General features: G+C 47.0%; 1 long non-coding RNA gene across 1 annotated transcript in view; it reads left to right on the forward strand.

Moving 5' to 3' along the window:
- LOC135966666 (uncharacterized) overlaps positions 1-16664 on the forward strand; it is a 49635-nt gene extending 32971 nt beyond the window's left edge. The window contains exons 2-3 of the long non-coding RNA XR_010580207.2: positions 14307-14427; positions 15158-16664. This is a non-coding gene — a long non-coding RNA (uncharacterized lncRNA). The remainder of the gene's footprint in view (positions 1-14306; positions 14428-15157) is intronic.
- Positions 16665-19805: the final 3141 nt, after the last annotated feature.

A 19805-nucleotide genomic window follows, 5' to 3' on the forward strand; every position in this document is an offset into this window, starting at 1 on the left:
CTGCTTCACAAGTTGAGAGTATTTGCTTAAATGCAATGCTTAAAGCCTCCCAGATGTTTGAGAAAATGTTTAGTGAGAAACAGGAGGCTTCACCCCAAAGCATTTAAGGCTGCTGTGAGAAATTATCCCCATCCTTAAAAGCCTCCAGATGTTTGAAACTCCTGTTTTGTGTAAAATAGCAGCAACAAATAAGTAAAAACAAAAACCTCCATACCGACTGCATTCCTTTCAGGTGTTTAACTGTTTAACTTCAAAGTCAGAAGGGCCCTAAACTCAAAACAGCACCAACAACTACTTCAGTGGGACTCTGGTTTGCAGTCACCAGGAACTCAGTTCAAGCTGATAAAAGCCAGAAACAGAGTATCATTGAAGGGGTAGGGGTTGTTGATGTTTGCAATTACTAACTGCAAAGAGGCATTCAGGAATGGATGGATCTAGGGGCCTCAGTTGTCTCTGTCTCTTAACTACGCCTTCCTCTGAAATGAGACCCCCAGATTTCTCCTCCTGCCAGCTCCTGGCAGTCACGGTCATTTCTTTGCTGCCTCAAGTCGACTCAGAGATTTCCTCTTCCCAGCAGTTCAAACACGAGCCTCTGATTGAGATGCTTGCACTGGCTCGGGCCTTGCGCCCACCTCTGAGCCTGCACTGTAGCAGGGCATTGGGTGCTCTCATCGGCCAGGCCTGGGTCACGGGACCATCTTGGGAGGGCAGGGTGGGGCAGCCTACGGAGCCCAGGCTGCGTGTCTCTGAAAGAGAATTGAGGTGGAACTCGGGAGCGGTGGGTGCTGTGCAGGGAAGGTAGGGAGTACTCAGGGCATGCTTTAGCGGAGGGACCTGGAAATGCCTTTGGCTGTCTGTGGTCAGTTTCCTGCTCCTTGCACGTTCAGAGAAAGAAAGGACTTTTTTTTTTTTTTCGCTCCTGTTGCCCAGGTTGGAGTGCAATGGCGAGATCTCAGCTCACTGCAACCTCCGTCACCCGGGTTTGAGTGATTCTCCTGCCTCAGTCTCCATAGTAGCTGGGATTACAGGCGGATGCCCCGATGCCCAGCTAATTTTTGTATTTTTAGTAGAGACGGGGTTTCACCATGTTGGTCAAATTGGTTTCCAACTCCTGACCTCAGGTGATCCGCCCGCCTCGGCCTCCCAAAGTGCTGGGATTACAGGTGTGAGCCACTGCGTTCGGCCAGGAAAGGACTTTTTTAAGCTTTGGATTACAAGAATGGGTGATGATATCTCTTGGCTTGCCTGGCATCATTTTGTGAGAGGGTTGTCTGTTAAACCCTTTCAAATACAAATAAGATGCATATTAATGTTTAAGGAAATCTTAATGTTTTCCACCACATGACTTCGAGAGCCTTAAGCAGTTTCTGCCATTTGCATGTATGTCTACTGGGGACAGAACCGTGCCGTTTGTGGAAGCCCCAGCCTCACTGTGATGACATCTGGAGGTCGGCCTTTGGGAGGTGCCTGGGGTGAGATGGGGTCATGAGGGTGGGGCCACGTGAGGGGATTCGTTCCCTCCTAGGAAGAGGAGGAGACCAGAGCTCGCTCTCCACCGCCTGCTGGCCAGCCAGCCGCCCTAGCAAGAACCCATCCCGGCCGGCCACTGACCTCAGACCCGCGGCTGCCAGACTGTGAGCAGTGGAGGTCTGTGTGAGCCCCTCTGTGGTGTTGGCTACAGCAGACCCCAGACGAAGAGTGAAGAGTGTTTAGCTGGTTCTCTGGGAAGCAGCGCCTGAGATACAGGCTCAGGGCTGCCGGCTCAGTAGGGAGTGAGGCTCAGGGGAAAGGGGGTGGAGGAAGAGCAAGGTGGGGGCGGGGGGAGGGAAGGGAGGGTGAAGGGGGGAGGGAGAACTGGGGGGGAACTGAGGGGGTGGGGGGCTCAGCACATGGGGCATCTTCCAAGCAACCACATAAATGAGAGCAACGCGGGTCCACCCTAAGGTGCGCGGGGAGGTTCCCCTCCCGGCTTCCACCTCACACATGATGCTGTTTCCCCGAACGCAGCTGCTCCTGGAGGGTGAGAAGTGGTTGCGGTGGTTCTGCTCAGGGCCAGGCGGGGCAGGAGGCCGGACTCCTGTCTTGGTGGACGCTCGGCCGCTGCCCTCTGTTGTGGCCTCAGCAGTGACTCCAGCCGAATCTATGGCCAGAGGCTGTGGGGAGTGGAAGCTGGAGGACCCCAGGCTCTGCGGGCCTCTGACCCAGGGAGCCCGCAGCAGGCAGGTCACCCCCACTTCTGTCCCCGTGATGCTGCAGGGACCCCGGCTCTGGGAGAAGCCACACTACTGTCCCCAGAGAGAGGACCAAGTGCTCAGCTGCAGAACCTGGACGAGGGCGCTCGGCTACCATGTCTGCAAAGGCCTGGAGCAGATGTGCCCGGGCCGCGGGGAGGAGCTGGATGTGCCCGGGCCACGGGGAGGAGCTGGATGTGCCCAGGCCGCAGCTGTCCTGAGGTCTCGACTGGCCCGTCGCTGTCCTCTCTCCTGTGCCCGCGTGGCTGCCCTGCAGGCTCCAGTGAATATAATTTTCTCTTGGCTTAGCTGCATCCTGCAGTTTTGATGTGTCTTGTCTTCATCACCATTCATTCAACATATATCCACATTCTGCCATGATTTATTTTTGACCACTGGATTATTTAGAAACATATTGTTTGATTTCCAGGAAGTTGAGCATTTTCTAGTAATTTTTTTTTCACTTCTGACTTTACTGAGATCAGAAACTGCTCTGAATTTTAAATTTAGATCCTTTGAAATTATTTGAGGCTCTCCACATGTCCCAACATATGGACATTTTGGTGAATGTTATATGTACACTTAAGAAGAAGAGGAATCAAGCCATTTGGGATACAAGGTCTGAGGTAGAACAATTGGGTCACTCTAGTTAATTATGTTGCTCGGGTCTTCCTTATCCCGACTAATTTTATGTTATCCCAGTTACCGAGAAGGGCTTGTGACAATTCCCCTATGCTTGTGGATATTTCTCTTTGTATTTGGCTCTCATTACTCTTAGCAGGGTGCTCCAAGGTGGGATTTATGTGTATCCCCCTTGGGATCTACTGATCTTCGTGAATCTGTGGATTAATGTCTGCCAGCAGTTTTCAAATATTCCCACCCATTATCGTTTCAGATATTTTGTCTGTCCCAGTAAGTCTGATCTCTCTCTGGGATTACACAGATGTCCGACCTATTGACTGCGTCTCGTCTGTTATATTTTTCCTTTCTGGATTTTCTATTTATTTTTTTCCATTACTTTCATTTGAGTATTTTCTATTACTTCTGTTTAGGTGTTTTCTAATGACTTGTCTTTAAGTTTACAAATTCTATCTTCTACTGTGTTCAATTTTTTATTAAACCCACCAATTTCATTATTAATTTCAGATATACTTTTCAATTCAAGAATGTCTGTGTTATTGTTTTAAGGTTTCCATTTCTTCGTCGGGATCCCTTATTTTCCCATCTCTTGTCACTGAGCTCATTCATCACAGCTGTCTTTAAGGTCCTTCTCTGCCAACCCCAGTTTTGGATCACCTGTGGGTCCCCTTCTGCTCTTTGTTACCAGTCACATGGTCTTTACTCCCGACATACTCAGGTCTGTACCGAATGCTGAAGCTGGTGAATTATCATAACAGCAGTGCCCTGGTGGTTCCAAGCCACGTTGTCTTTAAGCATAAAGTACTCACCATTTCCTCTTCTGAGGAATGGAATGAGGTCTGATCATTCTCGGTGGAGGACGGAGCCTGGTGAGAGCGAGCTGCACTTTCTGTTGCACTGAAGCTCATCCAAGCTTGTCCTGCCCCTCGGGGTGGCTTCCCAGGGCTTCCAATCCAGAGCCTGGTGGCTTCTTGTCTCCTTAGTACTGGAACAAGTAGGACAGTGAGGCAGGCGTTCAAGGGAGGGAGACGCGGGTATTCAAGGGGAGTGACGCGGGTGTGGAGGAGAGAGGCGTGAGTGTGAGATGCGGCCATGCACAGGAGGAAGCTGCCCTGCTACAGGACAGGCATCCACCTCTTCTTGATCCTCCCCTTTCCAGGGAAGAATGGGATCGACCTGTCCCCTTTCCAGGGATAGGAGGGGGTGGAAATCTTTTTGACACTGCAGGAAGCTTAGAGTGGCCGTCCCTTGGTTTGCCAGGGGTGAGGGTTTTTGCGGAAAGGAGACATTAAGTGTCTTGGCGTCTGATTGATTGGATACCGTGTTGGCCTGTTGTTTACAGTACTTCTTTACATCCACCCCTTAGGGTCCTTTCTCTCCTCCCCATGGGTGCGTGTCCTCGACTTTGGCAAAATAAACTTTCTAAAGTAACCGAGACAGGTCTCACAGCCTCAGGAGGCCCTGACGACATGCTCAAGGCAGTCAGGGCACAGTTTGGTTTTATACATTGTAGGGAGACATGAGACATCAGTCAGCATATGTAAGATGAACATTGGTTTGGTCTGGAAAGACAGGATGACTGGAAGCAGGGAGGGGGCTCCAGGTCATAGGTAGGTAAGAGACAAATGTTTGCATTCTTTGGAGTTTCTGATGAGCTTCTCCAAAGGAGGCAGTCAGATATGCACTGATCTCAGTGAGCAGAGGGGAGACTGTGAAGAGAGTTGGGGGGCAGGTTGGCCCTAAGCAGTTCCCAGCTTCACTTTTCCCTTTAGCTTAGTGACTTGGGGGCCCAAATTTGTTTTCCTTTCACACCTATTAGGCATTTGGGCTGTTTCCGCCTTTCGTCGGCTGTGATTAATGCTGCCATGAACGTACATGTACACACTTTGAGGCATGAGGAACAGCAATGAACAAACTGCTCAACTGTCTGCCTTCAGGGGCCACACGTGAGGAGACCAACCCTACACACCACCAACAGCGCACACGTGAGGATGATGGGCCGACGTGGCAGGGTCAGGGCAAGGGCTTCAGTGGAGGGGACAGGTAGAGAGGCCTATGAGGGGCAGATGTGGAGAAGGAAGGCAGGAGTCTGCAGCTCTTAAGGGGTGCCTAGGGGCACTTGATGTGAGGGGTAGCTAGGATGGGAGGTGGAGAGTGTTAGGGGGAGCTGGCCCAGGCAGTGGATGTCATCAAAGACCCCCACGAGCACAGGTAGGGCTCACCCAGGGCTGGCTGGGCAAGGGCCTCGCCACATCGTTTGTGTTGGACAGAGACTTGAAGGCAGCTGGGCTGGGGGAGCTTCACAGTGGAACAGGCAGCCCTGGTGTCCCCTGGTGGAGGCAGTGGCTGGGGAGAGTGGGGCGGCCTGTGAGCTTGGTAATGGAACACACGTGGCTCTCCCATCTTGGTCCTGAGTTGAAAGGTGATGAGGAGTCCAACCCAGGAAGCCACAGTCATCGACCAAGTCCTGACTGTCTGGGCCATGGCAATGTGGCCCACAGTTTAGCATCACTGGACTCCAGCCTGGGTGACAGGGTGAGACCCTGCATCTGAGTCTGTTCTTGCATTGCTGTAAAGAGATACTGAGGCTGAGTAATTCATAAAGGAAAGAGATTTAATCGGCTCATGGTTCTGCAGGCTGTACAGGAAGCATAGTGCCAGCATCTGCTTCTGGGGAGGCCTCAGGGAACTTCCAGTCATGGTGGAGGGCAGTGGGGAGGCAGGATTAGATGGCGAGAGCTGGATGGTGGGTGGGGGCAGACTCTTAAACAACCAGCTCTCCAGAGAACCAACCGAGCAGGAACTCACTCATCACCCAGGGCATGGTGCTAAGCCGTTCATGAGGAATCTGCCCCCATGATCCAACACTTCCCACCAGGCCTCACCTCCAGCACTGGGGAGCACATTTCAGCATGAGATGTGGAAGGGACACTCATCTAAACCGTATCACCCCATCTCTAAAACATAACAGGAGTTTATTGTCACTTTTGGAGACCAGAAATCTGAGACCAAAGTGTTGGTGGCCACACCCCTTTCCCAGGCTTGAGGAGAGGAGCCTTCCTGCCTCTCTTAGCTCCTGGTGTCCCCAGGTGTCCCTGGGCCCGTGTTTTTGTGCCTGCATTGTTCCCATCTCTGCCTCATTCATGTGGCTTCTCCACTTTCCTCTCTCTTCTCCTGTTCTGTCTGTGCCAATCTCCCTCTTCCTTTCTCTTATAAGGACACCAGTCAGTAGATTTAGGGTCCACCAGGGCAACCCAGGGTGATCTCATCTCAACATCCTTCACTTAATTACATCTGCAATGACCTGATTTCCAAATAAGGTCATATTCACAAGTACTGAGGTGTATTAGCGCATTCTCACGGTGCTGTGAAGAAATACTCAAGACTGGGTAATTTATAAAGAAAAGAGGTTTAATTGACTCACAGTTCTGCATGGCTGGAGAAGCCTCAGGAAACTTAGAATCACGGCAGAAGAGGCAGCAAGCATGTCCTTCTTCATATGGCGGCAGGAAGGAGAAGTGCCCAGCAAAAGGGGGAAAAGCCCCTTATAAAATCATCAGATCCACTAAGCATGGTGACTCAGGCCTGTAATCCCAGCATTTTGTGAGGCTGAGGTGAGCAGATCACAAGGTCAGGAGTTTGAGACCAGCCTGGTCAACAAGGTGACACCCTGTCTCTACTAAGAATACAAAAATTAGCCAGGTATGGTGGCGTGCACCTGTAATCCCAGCTCCTTGGGAGGCTGAGGCAGAAGAATCACTTGAACCCAGGAGGTGGAGGTTGCAGTGAGCCGAGATTGTGCCACTGCACTCCAGCCTGGGTGACAGAGTGAGACTCCATATAAAAAAAAAAAAAAATTCAGCTCTCACGAGAACTCACTTACTATCATGAGAACAGCATGGGGGGAACCACCCCATGATTCAATCACTTCTCATGACACACGAAGATTATGAGAACTACAATTCAAGATGAGATTTGGGTGGGGTCCTAGCCAAGCCATGTGGGGTTAGGACTTAGACATATTTTTTGGAAAACATAATTCAACTCACTATTCCAGTCTTCCCTAACTCGGCTATGTATCAGACCCTCTTGGGGATCTTATAAAAGTTACATATTATTGTAATTTCTGTTCCAAAATCCCAGTAAGTTGCTCGGTGCCTGTTTCTGACGCCATCCTTAGGAGCCTGTGGAAGTTGCTGACGCCAGGATGCAGTCGCTTTCCCAAAGCAGAGCGGGAGATCACGAGGAAGGGAGCCTCGTGCAGTGTGTCTGCGGTAAGAGCAGTTGCGCAAACGCTCTGAAGGTCCTTATGCCTCTGTGCTGTGATAAGAGCTGTTATGAGAACTCAGCACAAAAAAGTCCAGACAAGTGGCTTCTAGGCTGATGCCTCCCCAGCAGCAATCAGCATTTCCAATGAGTCATCAGCACCTCCTGCAATCAGCCTCTGAAATCGATACACTTTGTTTAGTAAAAGCTCACAGGAACTTTTCCCTTTTGCCTTTAAAAGCCTCCCCAGTGATGCCTGGGATCTGCCCGGCTCACATGTTCAGGATTACAATCCGCTGCCATTTCCAAATAAACTCGCTTATCCTGAGAGCCACTCCCTTTGCTATTCAGAATGGCACAATCTGGTGCCAGAAGTAGGACCAGAAGCAAGATGGCCTTCAGAAGGAGGTGACATTCTTGGAACTGCTGTGTGGTGCCCGCCTGAGGCCTCTGAGCTCGTCGTTTCCACGGCCCACCTCTTCTGCCCACGTGCATCTTCTCCCAGGCTGAGAGCCCTCCTTCCGGCAGAAGCTTGACTTCGCTCGGGATCTGCCTTGGACGAGGCTGCCTTAATATAGGACCTCGCATCCCTCCTGGGACCCCGCGAGGCTGGGTGGTTCTTTCTGGTCCTGGGGAGTGCTCTGGACCAGAGCACTGTTTGTTTCTGTGCATCCGTAAGTGATTAAGTGGTTTGGCTTTTTTTTACTTCTGCTCTCCCTGCTTGTTTCAAAAACATCTTTAAAGAGCAAACATCACATACAGGGGTTATACGAATTTCTTTTTTCTTTCAAAAGTGCAGTAGGAGACAGAATGGGATTCTCAAAGTGTAAGGCACGCCCGGCTTTCAGGGGCTCAGCTGGTCATACATTCAAACATTGTGGTCCTTTGTGCATATTTTAAGCCCATGGATAGATGACACCAAGGGTGATTTGGAATTCCAGCTCCCCAAACTGGTTTCCTAGAACTACATTAGAAAGCTGCAGCTATTGGGTTAAACAGTCTGAATGAGGCACATATTTTTAATTGCCATCTGGAGGCTTCAAAATGCATTCAGGACTTTAAAAAGGCCTCGCTGCAAAGTGCTGTCTCCACGCCAGCCAAGGCAGCTCCTTCCCAGAGCCCTTCCTTCCCCCTCCCACAGGGCGTCCTCCTCCTCCTTCTCTGGCTGACCTCCCCACCCCCTTTATTCAGAGCTCCCCAGCTTTTCTCCACGACCACCAATTCATCTTTTCACATGTGGAACCTCTAGGGAAGTTCTAGAGGAAGGAAATAAAGTAATTAAATACGCTATTCTGGCGTGTTGACAATTTAGTTAGAGTCACTCGAAAAACAGCAGGCTTGAGTCTTTTTCAAAGCTACCCATGCTGATTGCAGATGTTAAAAAATGTTTTCTCCCCACTGTTTCTTAATAGGCTCTACCCTGAAGTTAGCAATCTCATCAAGAAACAAGCAAAGTTGAAAAAACTGCCTGTCAAACTAAACACGTTTCAGCATTTAGCTGGCTATCTTGAAACTGTTTTGTGAAAACTCACATCTATAAAGGAAAACAATCTTGGGCTTCCGAGGCAAAAACTATGAGAATAAATGAGTGAAGTAAGATTTAATTAGGATTCCCCTGGTGCCATCTCTGTGCCGATAAGAGTTGTGTCCAGTTAAGAAAATTAATATCCTTCTTTAGATGGAAGGAAAAATGGAGCCCTTCCATTGCTACTTCTTCATTGCTTTTAGCAGAAAAGAATATTTGTGTTAAAGAAGCATCGTCTGGGATGGTACTTCCTGACTCCTTCAATGGCCAGTTTTGATTAAGAAGGAATTAAAGCATAATTGCTAAAACCAAGTAAATTAGGTGAATGTAAATGACTTCAAAGTTTATAAATCAACTTTTCAATGACAGTGATTTTATAAACTGTGTCTACATAAAATTAAGTCCAAACATATTTTGGGTGAAACTTGAAGTTTTAAAATGAAATTAAATAGAGATTCATAAAATGAGTCATTTTAAAATAAGATAAAACCCACTGCTACAACTATAATTAAAACAAAACTAAAAAATACGCTGATTTCAAAGCTACCTGGAGGTTTTTAATCCTCACGAGCCCTAGCTGAAATGTAAACATCCAAGAAATTAACTTCTACACCCATCAGAGACCATAAATAGGGGGGAAGGAAGGAAGGAAGGAAGGAGGAAGGAGGAAGGAAGGAAAGAAGAAAGAAAGGAAGGAAAAGCAGCCTTCTTATCTTGAAGGATGAGAAGTTGAAGCAGAGAGAACACTGTACAGACCTTGTTAGATAACTCATATATTTTAAGCCCCCGGGAATGATTTAGTGAATTGATAACTGCCTCTCTGGGGTCTTCATTTCCATATGAGGGCTCCCATGCTCTGTAAAACCTGTATGATGCTTCTCTCCTGCTAGTCTATCTTATGTTAATTTAATTCTCAGACCCGTTAAAGGTCTGGGACACCCGCTCTGTCCTCTCCCTGGAACCTGCAGGTGGGATTCCAGGAGCCCTGACACAGGGCAGAGGCAGGAATTCTCACCAGAGTCAGCTCTCTCACGCCACTATCTGGAATGCCTGGTTGAGAAGGTAAAAAGTCTTCTTGTCCCTTCTTTTTAAAATTTGGAGTGGAAGGAGAACATTGTAAGAAGTGGTTCTTTAAATGGTGACTCTTGTGAATTTGGTGCTGCGTGCCCGTTGCGTTTTGGCCACAGCTTCCCAGAAATAGCTGCTGTTTTCTTTGTCTCTGCTTTTTGTGCGATTTGTCCTAAGGCTTGTTTTCTGTCTTGAGAACTTGGTCATAACCAGTGAGGATGCTGTCTCTGGTCTCCGCCCACTGGGAGATCCAAGTTGCCAGGCGTGCTTCTGACGGGAGTCACCGGCCAGGACGGAAGCGTGAAGTGTCTCTGTTCCACCACGGCAGCTCTCGGGAACTTACCTTAACTGCCTCACTGTGGTTGCCTTGTTACCAGTGAGCATCTTTACTTCCTTAGCCTATCTTCAGGAGAAATTTTGGATCCTGAAGGGGACTACATCCTTTGCATCCTCTCTGGGGACCTCTTGCATCCGTGGTTAAGCCATACAGGGCTTATTAATTTTGAATCACAGCTGAAGTAGGTTTACCTTTGGTTTGGAACTTGGTTAATATTTGGAGCATTATAGGAACTTTTTGTTTGTTTGACTTTCTGTCCTAAGCTAAAATGGAACTAGATGGGAGGAAAGAAAGACTTCAATACCACCGGCAATGTTTACTGTTGACCTCATTAAAAGCTGATAATAAGATATTTGAAAAAGGACTTTCTTTAGAGCTCCCTGATGAGAAGTCAGGCTAACTGGAAGCTGATGCTCAGGCTATAACTCTCGGTGGCTCTCTGTTTTCTCCGCCAGACTCTGCTTCTTCCCCTGGGAATTTCTCAGTCAGCCGAGCCATCCTTTCCCAGCACTGCTGACTGCGTGCTGTGCACGTTTTTTGATTGGCTTGATTCTTGACTGTTTTAAAATGGAGCAAATAAATTATCTTTAAGGTATTTCCTACTCAGTAAGAGGCATTGTTTAAATTGACTTAGAAATAAATGAGCATAGCTACAACTGTAAAAAAGAATAGGAACTAACCCAAATGTTTTTAAAGTTCACATGACCTGAGGTAACCTTTGGTGAATAAAGGTGAGTTTAGATTTGCTGGTTTAATAAAAGCAGGTGTCTTCAGAGTCCTCAGCGTTAAAGATGATGCAGACACACAACTTTCATCTCTGCTAAAAAATTGTAAAGCATGAGTCTTACCTAAAAACAAATGTGTCCGCGGAAGTGTGGCGGCACACCCATTCCTTCTCATGTCCTCGGAAGTGTGGCGGCAGCCCATTACTTCTCATGTAGGAAGTGCAGCAATGAAACAAAGCGCTGTGCGTTTAACTCTTCAGTTTCTTGATTTTGAGATGACCGCCTGACAGTCACATGCTGTAAAAATGGTTAATAGGAAAACACCTCAAGATGATGGCTGCTTAATATCTCAGGAAGTTTCTCATGAGTAACCCAAACAAATTAAAATACTAAAACATTAATCACTGAACATAAGTGTAAGCTTATTCCTGGCTTCTAAAGTTCTGTGGAAAGATAAAATTTATTTGGGTCTATTAGAAAACATTGTGTCTTGTTCTACATTGAGAAATTGTTCTATGAGGAAGCACATTTCTGAAAAATTATAAAATATGTATTCATAAAATGTTATATAACAGTTCAAAATTGCTTTCTTCCTAGGTTCCACTAAAAACTAAGGGCACTAAGATTTAAAAATTCTAATTAATGTGTGTCATTCTATATGCAAAGTATGAAAAATAATGATACAATTTTTGGTAAAAAAATTATAAAAAGACATGAGGGTTGTTTTAGAAGAAGAACAATTTTGTCTAATTTGGAGGTTATTTAAAGGTTGCTTGAAAATGTAAATTTTGAAAAGAAATGGAAACAAGGCAGAAAGGAACCAGTAAATAGGACAAAAATAAGCAAAGAAAGTTATATCTTTGGTAAGGAAAGTTGAAAAGAAAAAGAGAATAAATTTATTTTTTATATGAGAAAATCTTATGTGGCCAAAATTATAACGGAAAAAAGAGTAAATTTTTATCCTAAGTTAGCGTGATTCGTTGTTCCAATATAAAAAAGATGAAGTATAGAACAAAACTGAAGGTTTGAACAAATTCTAGAAAGTTTGAGAAAATTGCAAAAGGTTTATGGAAGATGAATTTTATGAAATACATTGTGTATGTGATCAAGTTGACTAAAATTAGAAGGAAATAATTTATAAGTCTTTCTAAAATAGAACATGAATATTTAGGCTGACTGTGGTGGCTCATGCCTGTAATCCCAGCACTTTGGGAGGCTGAGGAGGGCAGATCATTTGAGGTCAGGAGTTCAAGACCAGCCTGGCCAACATGGTGAAACCTCTTCTCTACTAAAAATACAAAACTTAACCGGGTGTGGTGGTGCATGCCTGTAGTCCCATCTACTAGGGAGGCTGAGGCAGAGAATCACTTGAACCTGGGAGGCGGAAGTTGCAATGAGCAGTGCGCCACTGCACTCTAGCCTGGGCGACAGAGCAAGACTCCATCTCAAAAAAAAAGAAGAAAAAAGATCAAAAGTTTGCCAACATGAAACTAGAATTTGGTCTTCTCTGTTAATATGACAAGATTTTCTTGTAGTATTGATCTACTCCTGATTAAAAAATAATCAGAGTGTTCCTTACCTTTTTGGTAACTGTCACAGGTGAGTGGTGACCATCTGGGGCTGGTGGTGTGGTGAGAAGAAGAATTTACCAAGACGGTTGCAGATAAAGAAAGGCAGATTTATTAAAGAAAGTATGAAAATACGTTGCAAGAGTGCAATGGGCAAGTTAGCAAGGGAGGAGCTGACTGCAAGGAGACAAAGACTTGGTGGGGGTTTAATAAGACAGTGTTTATGCTGTGAGCTGAAGAGGGCTTTGTACGGTGCTGATAACGCCAAGGTTGCAGTGAGCTAACTTGTAATTTTTCTGTCAGTCAAGGATCTGGTGATAGCTGGAAGATTGAGTTATTTGTGCAGGAGGATTATGTGTTCTGGACCATGAAGAAAGGCAGACTTAAAGCTTATGTGTCTTCTCTTTTTGCTTCCTTCAGTCCCGCCAGCCCCACTCTCCCTCACTAATGAGGCCTCCACAGTAACTGGCCTAGAAAAAGTTATCAAGATAATGTCGTGTACTTTGTGCTGTCTTTATTAGGTTTTTGATCACTTGGAAAAATTCTTCCTTTAAAGAGTTAGGGTTATTTTTTATTTTCATCTGTGTAACTTTCTGTATTTGCTTTAAAAGTATTTTAATTATCACTATAGTTAAATGGGTGACTATTATTTCACAATGACCTATTATCCTGTTTTAAACCTTTGACATTTTTGACAAGCTTTCCCAAGATCAAATTCTAAATGAAATCTTTTTATTCTTACATTGTAAAAGAAATATATTAAGTTTATTTGACACGCTAAATTATTAAATATGTGGGAACCATTGTAAACATAAGAAATGATGTCTAACCTTTCTTTCTTTCTTTTTCTTTTTTTTTTTTTTTTTGAGATAGAGTCTCTCTCTGTCACCCAGACTGGAGTGCAGTGGCGCGATCTTGGTTCACGGCAAGCTCCACCTCCCAGGTTCATGCCATTCTCCTGCCTCAGCCTCTTGAGTAGCTGGGACTACAGGGGCCCACCACCACGCCTGGCTAATGTTTTTGTATTTTTAGTAGAGACAGAGTTTTACTGTCTTAGCCAGGATGGTCTCGATCTCCTGACCTCATGATCCGCCTGCCTTGGCCCCCCAAAGTGCTGGGATTACAGGCGTGAGCCACTGCGCCTGGCCTTAACCTTTCTTTAAGTTATATTTGTATGGATACAGTATTAGTGTATTCCAAAAGTTGTATAAAGTTCTTAAATGTCTGATATATCTTGGTGTAATGTTGTCAGTAGTAGTTCTAATTATTGTGTTAAAATATTCTATGCTATGGAAATAACCAAAGTTCCTTGTCAATTTCTCATTATAATGAACTCTCATCAGACTTTCAACCATGACCCGTCTATGTTTTTGTCATCCATATAAAAATCCAAATCCAAATCCAAATTATTGTTTTGATGTTTCTCTAAAAGCATTTGCGTCAACTACAGTCCAAATTGCTTCTAATGAAATGACTTTGGCAGTCCTCTTGAACTCTGATTGCTGATTCCTTTGAGATCATACCGTTGGACAGAGTAGATATTTTCAGGGCTATGTTGAAGAAACTGATGGGTTCATAAATCTGCTAACCTAGATGAAGCAGAATGAGAATTAATTACATGGGACCGAATGAACTGATGAAAAGGAATTATGGGTTTTTATAGTTTTAATTTAAAGGTTTTTTGGTTCTCTGTTTTAGTGTTTTGTTTTCCAGATTTAAGGAAAATATTTTTCTTAAGCTATCTATAATTTACACCAATTTGGTAAAGTATAACTTTGTGAACAAAAATGGAAACATAGGCTTCTTTCCCTACCTTATCTCTCCAAAATTTGTGAACTATTTGTGAATATTATTATGTTTTTGGCAATATAGTTATTTGTGTAAGTTCAATGAAAGCCTGTTCTCTTCAGAGCAGCATACAATGGAAAATACTGGTTATATTACCAGGTTTTGACTGGAATGCCAGGCTTCACGTTGCTCAGAAGTTGCTTCCATGAGGACGTCTCCCAGCAGCTGTCAATGTTTCCAATGAGCCATCGCCAGCCCCTGCAATCAGCCTCTCAGGCTGGTAAGTTTTGTTTCAGAACTGCTTACTCGAGCTTCTTTTGCCTTTAAAAGCTTCCCCTTGCCCCAGCCTCCCAGGGAATGCCTGTGATCTGTCATGGCTCACATATCCTGGTTGATAATCCACTGCTGTTCCCCACGGAATGCCTTCATTTTGAGAGCTGCTCTCTGCCTGCTGTTACTTCGGTTGATGGCCCGCTGCTGTGTGCAGAGTTTACCAGCCACTGTGGTGTGCAGCACAGCAGCTGACCTGCCTGCCCTGTGGTTTTCTAATTCCATCGAGGGGATGTCTTAGACGTTGTCACCAAGAATGCACAACAGTTCTGGGTGGGCCACACCCTTCCTCGTGTTTGGTGCCACCAGTGTTACAGATTTTGGCTACTGTGGGTGTGTGGGGTGGTTTTCATTGGTGTTTCCGTTGCATCTTCCTGGTGCTCAAGTCTGTTGAACACTTTTTCGTGTGTTTATTTGCCATCACTTGGCGAAGTGTTCAAATCCTTTGACCATTGTTTCACCAAGTTGTTTTATTATGAAATTTTAGGGGTTACTTATTCTGGATGTCAGCACTTGGATAAATGAGAATATTTTTTGCAGTAAATGACATCATTTTATGTGGGTGAACAGAATATTTTAATTTTGACGAAGTCTAATGGATATATGTGATGTTTGTCTATTTTGAATGCATACATATGTATATTTAATGCACTCTTGTATGACGATTGTGCACTTCATAGGAAATGCGGCAACCTTGCCTGGCCATCCCGGAGGCCCCTGGTTCTCTGTTCTGTGGTGTCATATGCACTACGCTGACTCACACCTTACGGCACGGTTTCTTTTGCTCTAAGCCGGCACACGCGTTTTAAAGGTAATTTCCTCCGTTAGAGAAGTCGCGTACACTCACCCTGCTATTTGCCATTTCTGGAGCTCTTTATTTCCTTCTTCATATCTGCATTTCCCTCTGGAATCATTTCCATTCAGCCCGAAGAGCTCTTCTGCCTGGGATTCCACCCTCTTTTCTAACTGGGAGCTCTTCCTCTGCTGGGTCTGGCCAGGGGACACTGGGTTTTCTGTTAGGGTTTCAGTTGCCCCGTGTGGTGTCAATGTCAACGTGTCTGCAGGCTGGAACCAACAATGAGCACCCCCTCGGCCTGGCCCTGAGCTCCAAGGCCCCACTCCCACGGGGTCTTGCTGCCAGGACCCCACTGTCTGCATCCTGTCCAGAGTGTTGAGGAAGGCAGAGTCCAGTGGGATCTCTCGGCCTTCCCAGGGTTGAGTCCATGCTCTCACCTTTCCTGGGAGGCGCTCGGAGCCAACAGAACAACAAGGGGCCTTTCCCCGTGGCTCCCTCCCCTCTGGAGAAAATGGGTCAGACCTGGTTTCTCCATAGTCACTGTCCCTAAAATGAAGCCGGGCTGCTAGAGGCAGTTGCATCTTCCGGCACCAAGACCCCAGAGTCCCTGTGAGAAAGAGGACCAACGACGATGGAAGCCTTTCTCTAATGTGCGCACAGCCGGGCCGCTCCTCTGAAGGTGCTGAGCCGCCTCTAATCACAGCGCCACGCTGGCTGCAGGTCGCTCCTCTGAGGGTGCTGAGCCGCCTCTAATCACAGCGCCACGCTGGCTGCAGGTCGCTGGGTGTAGGATGAATCCAGCTGTGAAGAGGCTGCATTTTCTGGGAGGTTTCTGTGAAGTTACTGAACAGCCAAAAGGTAAGCAGTTTTAATTGATTTGTGAGTCTTCAATTAAGCACAGCAGAATGCTAATGAAATATTCTCTGTTCTTTAAATAGAGAATGCTTTAAATAATTCAGCACAATCTTTGCATAACTCACACCTTTCAGCTGAAGTGCCTGTCAGCAGTGAAGTGATTGAGAGCACACACTGTCCCGAAGACACAGCCCCCTTCCCTCTGGGGACGCGCAGCCTGCAGAACAGATGTCATCTGATGCAGGACTGTGGTTTAAAAACTCGTTATGGGAAGCATGAGGCTGGACCCAGGGGACCCTGGAGGCGATGCAGGGGCTTCAGCAGCCTAGAAGCTGTTGGAGGAGGAGCCCTTGGTGGAAGAGGGGACAGTTTGAGCCTCCGGCCTCTAATTCCGTCCCGCTGGCTTCTGGGCCGCACCTCCAGGAGTCCAGCTAAACCCACGGGGCTCTGACGTCCAGACTTTATTAAATGTTTCCTCTAATAGTTCTGGCCATTCTGCTGGGCCATTAAAGGCCACCCCAGGGCCACAGATATGAGTGTGGTGTCTGTATGTGGTCCTTTCATGGAGGGCAGGAAGCATCATCATTACTTTTTTAATCGTTTTCAATTTGTGTTGACAAAGAGCCTTAGTGAATCTGTTGAAAGAAGAGCGACTTGAAAATGAACCTGACTCCCTGTATCTTAGGAGTCCATATTCTCTGATACAATTAACGTTTTCCTTCCAACCTCTTAATTGCACAAAGTGGTATTTTAGCTATTCACTGTTTGACACTTTAATAGTTTTGATTAGAAATTTCAGGATGTGGAATTGCTACACTGCCCCAGGTTCCTGTAGGAGCAGCAGCCTCAGCTTATGGATGGGATGTGAGATCTTGGTGTTCTCCTGGAGGAAATGCTATGCTGCTGTGTTGATGACGGGGCATGTGTGGGGTTGATGACGGGGCGTGGGGATGATGATGGGGTGTGGGGTTGGTGACGGGGCATGGGGTGGATGATGGAGCGTGGAGTTGATGACGGGCCGTGGGGTTGATGACGGGGTGTTGGGTTGACGACGGGGCATGGAGTTGATGGCGGGTGATGGGGCGTGGGATTGATGACGGGGCGTGGGGTTGATGACGGGACGTGGAGTTGATAATGGGGTGTGGGGTTGATGGGGCGTGGGGTCGATGACGGGGCATGGGGTGGATGATGGGGCATGGAGTTGATGACGGGCCGTGGGGTTGATGACGGGGTGTTGGGTTGACAACGGGGCATGGGGTTGATGACGGGGTGTGGGTTGATGATGGATGATGGGGCGTGGGGTGGATGACAGGGCATGGGGTTGACGATGGGGCGTGGGGTTGACGATGGGCTGTGGGGTTGACGGGGCATGGGGTTGATGATGGGTGATGGGGCGTGGGGTTGATGACGGGGCATGGGGTTGATGACGGGGTGTGGGGTTGATGACAGGGTGTGGGGTTGATGACGGGTGATGGGGCGTGGGGTTGATGATGGGGCATGGGGTGGATGACAGGGCGTGGGGTTGACGATGGGCTGTGGGGTTGACGACAGGCCGTGGGGTTGATGGGGCATGGGGTTGATGATGGGTGATGGGGCATGGGGTTGACGATGGGGCATGGGGTTGACGGGGCATGGGGTTGATGATGGGTGATGGGGCGTGGGGTTGACGATGGGGCATGGGGTTGATGATGGGGCCATGGGGTTGACGGGGCATGGAGTTGATGACGGGGTGTGTGTGGGGTTGACGATGGGGCGTAGGGTTGATGATGGGGCGTGGGGTCGACAATGGAGCGTGGGGTTGGTGACGGGGCATGGAGTCGACAATGGAGCGTGGGGTTGGTGATGGGGCGTGGGGTTGATGATGGGGCGTGGGGTCGACAATGGAGCGTGGGGTTGGTGACGGGGCGTGGAGTCGATGATGGAGCGTGGGGTTGGTGATGGGGCATGTGGTTTATGACAGCTTGTGTCAGACGAAGCCACATCAACTCATCCTGAGCACCCCTTTTCTCAGAACATAAGGATGAGCATGATCAAAGTCCCGTGACTTTTTTCCTGAGCCCCTGAGATGGATGAACTACTGCTGGTAGGTGGGTAGATTAACAAACAGAGGTGAGGAATGTTGGTATGAATAAGCTCCCCAGGCTGCCATGTGACTGAAGCTCTGACTGGTCGTGCTGGTTAAAGATATATCTGAGCAAGATTGGTTGCTGACAGGCAGGTGTGTAGAAAATAACCTGTATGTGGTGGTCCATTTTCAATTGTAAGTGCCTTCATATAGGTTTAAGTAGGCTATGTGGAAATAGAGAAATAAAGAAGCAGAAATGTACTGTCACCACCCCCCTCTCCTTCCTGCTTTCCCTTTCACCCAGCGGCCAGGTGCCTATCAGTCGGGGCCCCTTCAACTACCCTCTCCCCACCCTACCAAAGCATTTAGTTTAGGCTAGCTTGCAGCATAAATAATTATACTCTTTCTTATCAGCTACATGCAGCCACTAGGACCATAGTCAAATGTTTGAAGAGTCCTGAGACTGTTGCAAGCATGGTGGGCTATAATAAAATGCAGTAGAAAGATCCTAAAGAACATACTTGAAACCTTAATCCAACTACCAATAGGTGATGCCCAGGAAGATTGTAACCCCATTTACTCAGCCCATGAGGAACTGGGGGAGGGACCTGTGCACTAGGGGATACATTGCTTGTTGAAACTCTGCTGGGGGTACCTGCATGCCAGCCAGACACCCGATCTTGCAAGACCGTCATTGAAAATCTCCGTTTCACTGTTCTCCAGGTCTCTGAGTCCATTCTTTGGGTTTGGACGGGTGAGTTTGTTTCTCACAGGTGCGACTGTCTCTATTTGCATCAGGTTCAGTTTCTTCCTGGTTGACCTTGTGGGTGTGAATGTTGTCACAGACCTGCTGGGCCATCTTTCTGCAAGAAGATAAAAGAAGACCAGGAGTGCCTGCCGAGCTCCTGCAGAGGAAGTCTAGGAGAGGAAAGGGTGGGACCAAGGGCACTGCTGTGGGCTGAAGGTTTGCATCCCCCCAAATCCTTATGTTGAAATCCTTAACCCCACTGGGATGGTGTTTGGCGATGGGACCTTTGGGAAATGATTAGGTCATGGGGTGGAGCCCCATGAAGGGATTAGTGCCCTTGGAAGAAGAAACACCAGAACCAGCCTCTTCTCCCTACTCACCATCCGTCCTCTCTGCTGAGGACAGAGACGAAGATGGTGTCTGCAAACCAGGAAGCAGCCTCGCCAGACACAGGATTGGCCGCAACCTTGACCCCAGACTTCCAGCTTCCAGAACTGTGAGAAATAAATGTCCATATTAACTAGGGGCACAGGACATGGGGGAAGCTGGTTCCAGACCTGCCTCCTGGGAAGTGGGAGGGGGCATTTCAACCTGTTAATTTCTCAAATTAAATAGTCATTCAAAAAGAGAAACAGAAACACCTCATTAACTCTGTGATTGCCAAATTATTGATCAATTCTCATAGAAAGTTATAAAATTTTCCCTTCTGGTACATTTCTGTTAAAAAGAAGGTTGTCTTTCCAGCCTTATGTTTCGTAGTTTATTTTGTCTACATTCATTATAATCCATTATTTAATACATTTTTCTTCCAGTTGATCATGTTACTTGCTGATAGGAAGGACTGAGTTCATTTTCAGTGTGTCT

This window comes from Macaca fascicularis, chromosome 12 (genome assembly GCF_037993035.2).
Source record: "Macaca fascicularis isolate 582-1 chromosome 12, T2T-MFA8v1.1".
In the NCBI taxonomy this organism is placed as follows: domain Eukaryota; kingdom Metazoa; phylum Chordata; class Mammalia; order Primates; family Cercopithecidae; genus Macaca; species Macaca fascicularis.